The sequence below is a fragment of the Schistocerca cancellata genome, chromosome 5 (assembly GCF_023864275.1).
Source record: "Schistocerca cancellata isolate TAMUIC-IGC-003103 chromosome 5, iqSchCanc2.1, whole genome shotgun sequence".
In the NCBI taxonomy this organism is placed as follows: domain Eukaryota; kingdom Metazoa; phylum Arthropoda; class Insecta; order Orthoptera; family Acrididae; genus Schistocerca; species Schistocerca cancellata.
The window spans coordinates 76,010,989-76,024,171 of NC_064630.1; the positions used below are offsets into that span (position 1 = coordinate 76,010,989).

The 13,183-nt window shown below is 37.0% G+C and overlaps 1 protein-coding gene across 6 annotated transcripts in view; it reads left to right on the forward strand.

Annotated features, from left to right (window-relative positions):
- The first annotated feature begins 315 nt into the window (after window positions 1–315).
- The window catches only part of LOC126187647 (protein phosphatase 1B), a 253,308-nt gene continuing 240,440 nt past the window's right edge, over window positions 316–13,183 (forward strand). For 3 of the 6 annotated variants that reach the window (XM_049928852.1, XM_049928848.1, XM_049928853.1), the window contains exon 1: window positions 437–573. The gene's annotated coding sequence lies outside the window, so the exon portion shown is untranslated. The other 3 variants (XM_049928849.1, XM_049928851.1, XM_049928850.1) reach the window with 3 other exon arrangements.

A 13,183-nucleotide genomic window follows, 5' to 3' on the forward strand; every position in this document is an offset into this window, starting at 1 on the left:
TAAAAATTCACATTGTGATCCACTGCTACTCTACAGAAACTGAAAAGTGACAGAACGTGTTATTTAATGTGGAATACCTTCTCATAACCTCACATTCGCAGTTCGGTGCTGGGATAATAGGATCGTCGTGACGTAACGTTACGCACAGTGTGAATACACCTTGAGGCGATCACAAATTCTGAGTACTGCTGACGAATGCTTTCCTTCATGTATTGGTATCTCATGTTACAGGAAACACAAGCAATGTATCATCCTACGCTGTAATTCCATCTTAGGCAATACATCCACGCTACAACAAAAAAGAAAAGAGAACCAAAATCTCTTGCGAATTTTCGAAGAGGCATTTTCGTTGCGGCAATTTTGCAGGCTCCCGTGCAGAACTTTTGATCAAGAAGCTTCCGGAGTTGGTTATCAGCTGTGATTGGAAAGGTATGACATCATCCCCAAGGGCCACTATTTTTAGATGTGGGGCATGCGCATTATTTATGAAATAAATATCCGCCATTCATCTGAGTTGAATTCGTTCGTAAAATGGAAAATTGTAATTTGTTCGACACTTTTTGAACTCGCGAGGTAACTTTCGAAGTTGGAAATGACACTACATAGGTTCTAAGATACATTGACGTAATTTGTTGTGATACGTACCGTAGTTGGTTCGTCTTTGCTGCGAGGTTAATTTCGTGTGGCAAATGTATTCCTGTAAATAAATCATCAGTTTGACCAAAACTGAAGTGCGAAGGACAGTGTTATACTGTGGATTTATAATATGGACGTGGGGCGTGGTGCTACTGATTTACGTTTAAACTCTTTGTATTTCATTGATAGAAAAGAGGGAAAAGAAGACTATGTTTAGAATGTCAGGGGTATACACAAAACTTTATTTATTTATTGTTTTTTAGTAGCTTCTTGCCGATCGTGCACCAACATTTAACGAATCCTTCAGAGTGCTGCTGTCAGCCTGTGGTGAGTGTGTTTGAAAACTTGGCGAAAGATCATTGAGAAATATGATCTAGTATTCCCAAACTTGAGGTTTCACAAACGTCCATAACATTAATAATGCTTATTTTTTTAAACACATGGGGCAATCCGTATCCCAAAAAACTCGCAAATGATTACTTATAAATGTCTGTACGCAATTAAATGCAGGTAAATCATTTAAGTAAAGAAACATCGGCCGTCGTGTTGTTTAAAAATAATGTTACTTGAACATTGTTAAACAGCACAATTCGTAGAGAAGGAAGCGTAACTTTAGGTTTGAGAACACTTGAAATGACGGTGTATAGGCTGACTTATATTTTATGTGCAACATCTAGAGGACCATAAACAGCATAGTAGAGAGTAAATTGGTTTGGATTGTTTGTGTTAAATTTTTTGAAGTTGAAATATTTAGCATACCTAGATATCACATTTGATGCATTATTCCACTTATTGTACATATCAAATGAAACTATATGGTTTCAGAGATCTTTTAAAGTCTCTATGGTGTTTATATGAAGTAAACATGTGTTCTGTCTGCTGATTATTTGCTCAAGTAAAGGAGGGGTCCTCTGGCTGTCCAGAATAAATGGCCAGTGAGTAATGTTTGGAATAGAATACTACACAAGATCTTGTACATAACATGATACATTTCTGTGACTTGATCTTATTTTGTGTTAAATATATTAAGACTTACTTTTGTTTGGTTTTCCTATCACAGTCAAAGGATCAACTACCACTCAGTTTACCAGCAGCGACTCATTGCTAATGAGTGCTAATATTGTAGACAGTCAGTGAGAGCAGTTGCCAATTGTATTAAGATTGTTGTAAAAGAGTCTTCACAGTAAAATTAGTGATTCGATATTTTTTGGTGACAAATGTAATTGAATAATCTGTTATGGTTTTTTTTGTTATATTGCAAATTGAAAAAAAATTGTTATTCTTAGTTCCTTTGATTTTCTTCTGCTCCGAAGAGCTTGAATAGTTTTTTGTGTGTTATGTGTTACGTTGTGACTAATTGTGACTTTGTTGATGGAGAATGTAGGGGGCAGAGTGTCAAACAGGAATAGTTCGTGGGGTTACTAACAAATTTGAGGGCAGATCAATTGATAAGAGTTACGTAGTGGGGCTCACTTGTAGTTTACTTTGTAGATCATCAAAGTAAAATATGTTGTCCTGTACTTAATACACCCCACAAGCTAGTCAGTGATTTGTCTGTTTAATATAGCCTTTTTAACTTTCTTTTGCAGTTGACATTAGCCTATTTATTTGCTGTTGATATTATTTATTACAAAATATTCATTTAATATGACATTAACCTAGATCTCATGCCAAACTACAACCAAGATTTTAAGTGGAGTCGCTATCACACTTAACTGATTCATTTTGATCTTTTGGAGAACAATGTTGTGTACTGGGGGTAGCATTTTTCATACATATATTTCTCCGAAAGCAGTGCAATTTTTTAACACAGCATTATCCATTTCGTTCACAAATGTTTTACTGAAGGCCAATATAGTATCTGTCTGAATGTTCAAATTTCGATCATCAGAGAACTGAGAGGTCAAGGAAAAATGTGAGCCATAAAGCTGCAGCTGTTATTCTGATCTATTTTCCACAATATGTAAAAATGCATGCCACTCGTACAAAGTTGTGACATATGGGAGATTATCCACATGTGTCTGAATTGACAGTTTAAGCAGTTGCTTTCTATTCAGTACTGAAGGTAATTTCTTGGAACTAATATTATGCATGCAAATAAAGTTGAGACTTGGTGCAGTGGTTGATGGGAGTGACCATAAATGGGAAATGCCTTAATGGTTGCTCCCATCAGCCACCATGCCCAGGGTGGTGAAACTGATTTGTGTGGACAGTAATAGAGGTATGTTAGTAGAGTACTGTAAGAGTTCAAAATTATGAAACTCCTCCGCTTTTGACCAATATTGTTTCTACAAGACACAAATACTTCAATAAATGTAGAATTTCAGCACTGAAGTGGCATAAATCCATACTGTTTGAAATCATGGCCATAAAAATGCCATGTAAGGACTCCCTTAGACGTTTTTATGTGATCAGACTAATTATATCTTTATAAATAGCCACAGTGAAAGTACTAAAGTGTAAACCAGAAATACTGTGATTTGTAATTTGTACTGCCTTAACAGAAACACCATTGTTTTATTAACTACAGTATCAGTTTTGTAACATTCATCAGACACAGGCTTAACCCGCGGGATTATGAAATGTTAACACTTACTATGCCGACCCAGATCTTATGCTTGTGAGTGGAGCTTTTTGTGGACTAGCATTTCAGGAAAGCAAGTCTTTATCAGAAACTTACTTCATATAAAAGTAAGTGTTTGAAAGCAGAAGACTTCAGTATAAATAATTGTATACAACCTTTCACTCCAAATGCGCTAGCAGTTGTTCCTTGGTATGTGGGCTGAGCCTCTACTAGATGTGGAAATAAATATGTGGAGTTGCAGTAATATGATCAATAACTTTTTTTATGACAATACTTTCTGGGTTTATGGTGACCCACTTTGATTATCCATTTAATATAACACTGCCCTAAGGATTTATTAAGTTCACTCTGTATTGCTATTGCACCTTCGTTTCATGTGTAGGGCCAGGTTTTAACGTGCCAAATCTTTTACCTACACAATTTGCACTAAACTGCAATTATATAGTGTTTAGAAAGTGATGTTTGTAATTGAATTCACATGAACGACATGACCTGACACTTTTATTGGATCAAGAGGAAAATTGTACACTATTTGTCAGTTTTGATCAGTGACCTGATGGTAGCTGTGATGTCAACTTTTGGTGCATATTTTCACAGTCTTATTTATTGGTTGGCAAAGCCAGTGAATATGGGGAAAAAAACCCTGGTTGTGGTTACACACTGATTTGTAACTTAGCCCATTGGAAAATTATTTCATTGTCCTGTCATGTTATTGTCGTCATGTTATTGTCGTCATGTTGTTTATGTTTGTTGTATGTTTCCTGTGTTGCTGGTCATAGCTGATGATTAGTATCGAATATTCTTCTTTAGCCCTTTCATTGTGTGTTATCCATTATTACATTACCTTTTCTTTTTTTTTTTTTTTTTTTTTTTTCTTTTTTTTTCTTTTTTTTTTTTTTTAATAATACTATCTTCACATCAGGTAAGAAATGAGTTATTGTATGAACTGTAGATAGGTCTACTAGAGACTGTAGTTTGTGCATGAAAAACTTAAACTTTCATTGAAGATCCTTTGATTATCAGTATCACAGAATAGGCGATAAAACAAAATTGATTAAATACATCCACTTATCGCTTCGTCAGTCACACAGCAGTCCAGTCGAGAAATAGTTAAGCCACCTAACCATGTTTCTTGTTCTGTGATAAAGATGTGTAGTTTGCAGCTTAAATCTATTGCTGTATTGTCAAATCAAACAAGGGAAAATCCAGGATGGAATGTAAAATATGAAAAGGATAGTTGCTACTCATCATATAGCGGAGATGCTGAGTCACAGATAGGTACAACAAAAAGACTGTCAAAAAACAAAAATGATGAGCATCAACTATCCTTTTCATAATACTATGACTTGTCGAAGGTATTCTGAACGAGTTGAATAACTGTTTCAACAGATGCATGAACGATGAAGGATAGTGAATTCTGTTTGCAGTTGTGGAGTTATTGTTTTCAGTTTATAACTCTCCCAACAATTTAATCTTAACCTATTAAGCCAAGAATTTTGGTGTAATTTAGCCACTCCTTAGTATAGAATAATAGTAATATGCTTTGATAGCATGTTGGCTTTTGCGGCTGCATTTCACAGAGAATTACATGGTTCTGAGATTCCTGTAAAGTATAAGCCATGAATATTACAGAATCACACTTTAATTCGTTAAAAACTCTGTAAGGATTGTGGCAAAAATTTATGGGCTGGAGGGAAGACCAGTTCATGTTTTACACTGCTTATTTTTGTGTATGATAAATTTTATTTTTTTGGAGCAAGAATTTCTGAAGTTAGTGAGTGTTCTTGAAAAATATATGTTACAAATTTGTAAATGATGCTTCTGAAGGTTTCCTAAGCTGATTACACACATTGTAGAGATGGCATCACATTATTGTGAGGATGCATGTAACATCTGCTTGTACAGGATATTCCCTTGATGATATACAAACTTTCATCAGGAGTAATTGTGGAGGACAATTTATCATTTTGTGATTAAGAATTGTGGTCTGGTTAATGCCGAGTCAAAAGTTATATATAAAAGTGAGGAAAAATCAATGTATGAAAGGTTAGACTCTAAGCTCAATTTTTAATATAGCTGTGGTACTTGACATGATGCTACTAATGCTCTGTCCATCACCATATAAGGCAACATTTTCATCCTGTTTCTGCCACACCTGATTTGACCTCAAAATGACTGGGTTCCATGCTGCACTCAAATCACTGTGTGTGTTGATAGAGTTAAGTATTTTGTATCAAAGGAAGATTCAGCTGAGAAAACCAATAAAGTATATGCAGACAGTCAACACTGACTTTCAGGAGGCACAATATGTAGAATTGCCAGTACTCTCGTACAGTAATGGAGACACTACATAGCATTCACAATACTTAGTTTCTTTGTCGAGGAGGAGAGAAGGATAAGTTGGGAAAGTTGGAAAAAGGAAGAGCAGCTCACTTGGACCTGTAGTGCGGATGAGGATAAACATGGAGGAAGAAACGCTAGAGAGTAGGTCAGAGTTCGTACACCAGTTAGCACTGTGCTGACGACTTCAGTCCATAGTGAAAGACAGTGTGAGAAGTAAATATGGGTTAGTGGGGAGGGAACTGAACAGTGCAATTAACAATTAGGACAGAAAATATTATATGAAAATATAATGGAGTTGGAGGATGAGAGAAGGATACTGCATGGGAAAATTGTTTGCGAATGAGACCTGTGGAGTAGATGTGGGACAGGAGAGCCTAGAAAAGGTTGTTGGTGAAGCACATGTGTTTTGTTTCTGATACTAGTCTCTAAGGAAGGTATATAAACTCATCCTCACTACTGGTGGATCTCTCTCTTGTCCTGGGGTCAGTGACCTGCCCTTCCTTTTTAAACTTCCTCAAACTTACCCTCTCCTCTCACTAACGAAGCAGTTATTTATTCCAAAAACTAGATAGTGTGTCACTTTTACTTTTATGTGTTTCTATCAGCAGTAATAAACATTTTGTCTCATGAAAGTACAGCAGAGTCTCGCTAATCCGAGCATTCGGTTAATCCAAACATGAAAAATGTTAGTCTAATTATGGAAAACTGTGGGATAAACTGCTGTACATACACACTATTTTAATTTACGCAGTACAGTAAACATTTATTAGAAAAAATGGCAAGAAAACATTAGGTTTAAACAATGCACGACAATGAAAGAAAAGCTGTCAAACTTACTAAAATACTGTGGACATTTTATCACTACTTTTTAGAAGACAAAAACTCAATCATTGTTTTTTGGCATAATGAAGACAGTCCCTCATATGACGCATAGTTATGCCATCGCCTCATAAACATCAAATCAGCAGATGCAGCAGTGGGCTGTTGCCCTAAATAATGTAGCGCGAGGTCCAGGGCTTCTGGTGTGTCACTGTGTGGCACCAGCTCTCCTTTGTTGCTTTCAGGCTCATTGTCACTTATGTCACAGCAGTCCACTTCTTCCTGGTCTTGAGTCACGGCAGCAACTAAATCAGCGCCAGTAAGGTTGGTTGGTTAGTTAGTTGGTTGTGTGTTCCTTTGATCAATTGCACGGTATGATAGCTGTTATGATGTGGAACGTCTCAAATGCACATATGAAACAAGATTTTTTAAATTTAAGGATTAATATTTCTGTTATTTACCCCATTTCCTTAAATGGCACAAAATGCATATACTATATTTATAGATTTATTTATTCTTATTCAAGAATTCATTTATGGTATAGAAGGAGTTGTCAAGGAGATATGATTTCAATTTATTTTTGAAGCTGTTACTGCTGTCTGTCAGACATTTTATTTCATCTGGTGATTTGTCGAAAAATTTTATAGCAGCATATTTTACCCCTTTCTGTGCCAAAGATTGTTTGAGTAAAGGATAATGTAAGTCTTTCTTTTTTCTGGTATCAGAATGAATGTCACTGTTGTTTTTAAACTGGTCCACATTGTTGAGAACAAATTTCATTAGTGAGTAAATGTACTGTGAGGCTTTTGTAAGAATTCCCAATCTTTTAAAAAGATGCCTACGAGATGTGCAACTATGAAATCCACACATTATTCTAACCACTTTCTTTTGAGCAGTGAATACTATTTGTCCATTTAGCTACCCCAAAATATTATTCCATATGACATCAGAGAGTGACAGTATGCAAAATATGTTAGCTTACTAATTTCTACATCCTCAAAACTGGCACTTATTCTGATTGCAAAAGTTGCTGAACCTAGTCGCTTTAGAAGATCCAAAATATGAATTTTCCAATTAAGATTCTCATCTATGTGTACACCCAAAAACTTAGTGTGCTCTATCATGTCTACTGACTTCTGTCGATGTGTTATATTTGCTAAAGGAACTGTACTTTTTGCAGCAGAAAATTGGATGTACTGTGATTTTTTAAAGTTTAGAGCATGCCCATTTGCAGAAAACCAATTAATGTCTTTTCCAAAAACCTTATTTATATCATTTTCAATTGGAGTTTCTTTTACCGGATTAATAATGATGCTTGTATCATCAGCAAACAGTGTCAGTTCAGCTTCCTGTTTCAGGTAGGAAGGGAGGTAGTTCACATACATCAAGAACGAAGGGGACCCATGATTGAACCCAGTGGAACACCTAATGTAATTTCACCCCAGTTAGATGAAGTGGCAAACTTATTTAAATCACTTGACCTATATAAGGAAACTTTTTGCTTCCTGTTCTGTAGGTATGGCTTAAACCACTCATACACTATTCAATTTATACCACAGAACTGTAATTTCTGTAACATAATGTCATGGTTCGCACAATCAAATGCTTTGGGCAAGTCACAGGAAATTCCTATTGGTGACATTTTACTATTTAAAGACTCTGTTATGTGGACAGTGAAATTGTGTATTGCTGTCTCAGTGGAACAGCATTTTTGAAATCCAAACTGTGATTCCCATTACTGTTGAGATGGCTAACCACTCTTGAGCACATTGCTTTCTCAAAGATTTTTGAAAATGCTGTAAGCAAGGATACTGGCCTGTAATTATTGAAATCTGTGGTGTCCCCCTTTTTGTAGAGTGGCCTGACAATGGCATGAGTTCATGATGCATTACATATGTGTCTCAGAACATCAGCTGTAATTGCTCCACATTGTTTTAATATCTTATTAGAGATGTCATCTACTCCAACAGAACATTTATTTTTCAAAGATTTAATAATTTACTTATTTCACAAGAGGCTGTTAGGTGAAACTTAATCTGACTAAATTTTTTTCAAAATGGACTCTTCCATGTACTGCCTGGCTTTTTCTTTTGAACTGTTCTCACCAATTTTTTCTCCTACACTTAAGAAATGGTTGTTAAATACATTAGCTACCTGTGTACTGTTGATTAGGATGATCTCGTTCTCCTTAATAGTAATACCACTTACCCCAGTGGTTATTTTTCCTGTTTCCCTTCTAACAACATTCCATATTGGTTTTATTTTATTGACGGAGTTGTTAATTCCTTCTCCAACAAACATATTTCTTAATTGCCTTACTGAAGACACTTTAATACCTATAGTAATCCAAGGTTTCTCAGAAAAGTGTGTGGTGTTACATTTAGTAATTTTCTTTGGGAAACAATGTTCAAAAAGGGATATAAATTTATCAAGAAATATGTTTCATTTATCATTAGCATTTGGCTCATTATATACATCTCCCCAACTAACATTTCTGAAGCTTTCTTTGAAGTGCCTATAGATACTGGGTTGAGCAACCTTACACTTTTACTTAATGGTTTCCAAACTGTACTCCCTGTTAGGTTTTATAAGTTAATCAGTTGTGCATCATCATAGTCTGACAATCCATTTACCGCAGGGAAAGCATGTGTTTGTTTTACATCCTCTTTGTATACAAATACATTATCTATTAGCGTGCTACTGTCTTGAGCTATACGTGTAGGGAAATTGATCACTACTTGTAAGTTGTATGTTGTTAATAACACTTCTAGTTCACTTTTCCTTGCAGAATTATTTAGAAAGTTTACATTGAAATCACCACAGATTAATAACTTCTTCTTTTTGTCTGACAGACAGCATAATAGGGAATCAAACTTTTTTATGAATAGCTTCCAGTCTCCTAATGGGGACCTGTACACTGTTGCTAATATATTATCATATATACATTATCTAGCTGAAGTGCACACGCACAAATCTCAAAGTGCTGATCAACACCAAATTTGTTTGCTTCTAGAGTTTTGCATATATACCCGTTTTATGAAAATGGCTGCTCCTTCTTCATCCATCCTAGATCTAAATGTGTAGGATGCTAAATTATACCCACTTATACTGACACTATCTATGCCCACAGTTACATGGTGTTCAGACAGACAGTATATCAATCTCATTCTTATTTTTAATCGTCTAAACACACTAATAGCTCATCTATTTTATTTTTTATTCCCCTGATATTTTGATGAAGTAAGTTGATACTGACCTCACCCCTATTTACTGTGAATGAAGTTTCTTTTATTCTATTTATCTTAATTGTCATCTGTCTGGACTTTGGCTTTAACTTAAAAAAATCTGTCTGGCAGGACCCATTAACCACAGGGATCACCCCTTGTGTGTCTGTGGACCCCCTTACAGTTTCTGCTAACAGAGAAGCTAACTTATTTTTTCCCATCCTATTCAGGTGCAGGCCATTTCCCCACCTATCAATAGCATTTACTGGAACAACACTTCTGTGAGATTTTGCCGGTGTCTGGAGCATCCTATTCAGCTCAGTTTTAACATGCCTTACAGCAGTGTTTACCCAGGGCTGATCATGGCACTGAAAGACCTCCACGAACCCCACATGTGTGTGCTCAGTTTCTGCTCCTATTTTATCCAGGTCACTCCCAATACTGTATATTGGATTCATAGCCAGGCTGTTTCTGTTTCCCCAACCATAATTACCTGACCTTCCTTCTCAAAGTCCCTGCATAGCTGACCTAAGTTTTCTGTCACCTGGTTTCACAAAACGTGTGACCTGGTACCCTGCACCTAATTTCTCCTGAAGCTGCTGGCCCACACCCCTCCCATAACTGCTGCCTATAAGCAGAATTCTTCTTTTCCTATTCTGGTTTGATCCCGACCTGTCTTTTTTTCTTTAAGGTAATATTCTGCTTCAACCTACTTTCAACTACATCTAGATGAGGCCCTTCCTCCACTTCAGATGGCAAGCCAAACTGATTTACTAATTGAATTTCTGGAGTTTTTTCAAGTGTTTCTCTATTTTGCCCTTTGCTTGCTACCTTTTCCCAGTTCCCAGTCTCTTTTTTTCCTTCCTTAACCTACATAATTCCAAGTTTGCGTTATCTAATTCAGCCTTAAGGGCACAAATTTTTGCCTCCTGTTCAGCAATTTTTCTGTCCTTCCTACACTGCTATGGAAGAGCCTCATTTTCTACCCTCGTTTCCTCGCCGCTACATTCACCCCAATGAAACCATAACTTACAGTCTACACAGAACACCCCCTCTTTCAAATTTCTACGGCAACCACCTCATTTGTCACACACGGTTTGATAGACAAACTTAACACAAAAGCAGGTTCTCCACACATGCCCCATCCACTGCCATCCACACATGTTTGTCTCCTTCACTAGCTTTTTCACATCCAGGGTTTGTCTGTATCATTTGTAGTAGATTTTCCTCTTCCTTTTCAACTAGGTTGTCCTGAAATTCAAGACATGTCCACAGTTTTCCCCACAATTTTCTCAGAGTATTTTCTGAAATATTCTGCCGTGCCTCAGTGGCCCAATAAACAACATCCTTCACATTGGTCTTTTCTATTTTGTCCATTAAAGGAATGCTATCATCTTATACCAGCATTCTTAAAAATTGTTTTCTGTAAATCAGCTTTAACGTTTGCAGTATGCCCTGGTCCATCGGCTGTAGAAGTGGTGTAACATTCGGCGACAAAAACTTCGCCACAATTTCTCCATCACATAATTCCTCAGTGCTGGGGCGAGATGGCACATTATCAATCAAAAGGATTGCCGAGGGAGACAAATGATTTTTCCTTAGAGTACTGTCGAACAGAGGGAACAAACTTGCCGTGAAACCATTCTTTGAACAGCTTACCATCCATCTATGCTTTTTTCTGGTTGTGATAATATATGGGCAGGGAATTCATGTTGCAGTTTTAAAAGCTCTGGGCCTAGCAGATTTGCCGATCAGCATTAAAGGCAGCTTGTGATTACCAGCAGCGTTGCTGCACACTAATAAAAATCACACAATCTTTGCACATTTTAAAACCAGGAGCATGGTCTTCTGCTTTTGATGCCAGGCTTTTTGTTGGCAATGCTCTAAAATTAAGACCAGTCTGGTCAGTGTTATAAATTTGTTGAGGAGAATACTTTCCCTCTCTTATCATTCTTACAAGCTCACCCAAGTAATTCCTTCACTGCATCAAGGTCGGAAGAAAGCTTCTCTCCAGTAATTATTATCTGATGGATTCTATGACGTTTTTTTGAATCTGTCCAACCAACCAGTACTTGAACTAAAAGACTCATCACCATTCATTAACTTGTTTAGGTAAACAGCCTTCTCCTGAACCAGGACTCCACTCAAAGGGGTTCCCCTTTTTCTTTCCTGTGTAAACCAAAGGAAAAGAGCTTCATCCACTTTATCGCACTGTGACTGTTTCAAAGTCAGCTGAATTTCAACTGTTTCTCCTGAAGACGTTGCACAGGACTGTCCAAGCTTCACTCGGTTCTTCATCCAACCACAAATGGTTGCTTTACAAACACCCAGTTCCGTTACCAGTTTAGATACAATCTCACCATTGTCTATCCGCTTCAAAGCATTCAGTTTTCCTTTGAGAGTTAACGTTGTAGGTTTCCAATTACTCATGACGAAATTATGTACACCACTACACCTGAACAAATACAATATAACTCTTACAGATGCCAGCGATCGATAACTAACATAACCAAGCGCTTTGCGAGCCAACTGGCAGTGCACTGACTTCAGACACCACAAAGGTCTCAACAATGCACAACAACCAGGGGAGGGAGTGAGAGTGAGCCATTGTTCCCACACTTGTTGCCATTTGTTACCGTGGTGTACGTACTTATATGCTTGGTATACTTCATTCGAGAAACTTGTCGCCGTAAGTCCGGCTAATCCGAACAAATCGGTAATCCAAGCAAGGTACGGTCCCAATTAGTTCGGATTAATGGGACTCTACTATTTAAGTACTGGCCATCAGTTCTGCCTAATAATTTATTATTGTTATTTTGATCTCTATAGATTATTTTTATTATATTTTCCCAGAAACTGTTAGTCCTGGTGAAGGTAGTGGTGTCATTGAATGCCATTTTCTGCCAATTTTTAGTTCACGTTCAGCTACCGCTGATTTCCTGGGTAGCATATTCAGAAGCACTTATGAGCGGTCTTCAATGAGCATTTCACAAGTTGATATGTTTTAGCTAGAAGCCTAAAGATTGACATGATGTTATGTCTTCAGAAGCTGTAAATCTCCCTGTCACTGAACCAGAGAACAGTAAAAGTGTCAGATGTTTACTCTCCCTGTCAATGGTGTTACGAGAAGCTTGATTTGTTGAGCAGAAGTGCTCTCTGATGCTGGAAATGTGGCAAGAGTACAGAACTGCGTAATAAAAGTATTCTGTGAAATTGAATATGGGAACAGATGAATATTGCAATTAATTTTGGGAGGTATCTGCAAGCAGAATATTGCTGAGGAGGAAAGTAAAAAGCTTGTGTTCTTGCCATTCCATGGTTTGTGATGGGAAAGATAAGCCATCACCTGAACAGACATAATGTAAAGTCAGCCTCATGAGACGTGCGAAAGAAAGTACTCTACTGAATTTAAAGAATTTACAAAGTACCATGTAAGTGCAGACAGTTCTATAGTAGATAGAACTTGTGCACAGTAGAATGCCAGATTGAATGTGAGATGTTTGTGACCACATTATTCAGAGAGACTTGTGGTAGTTGAACATGTAGTGGAAAAAATTGATACAAAATTGCACTCAGT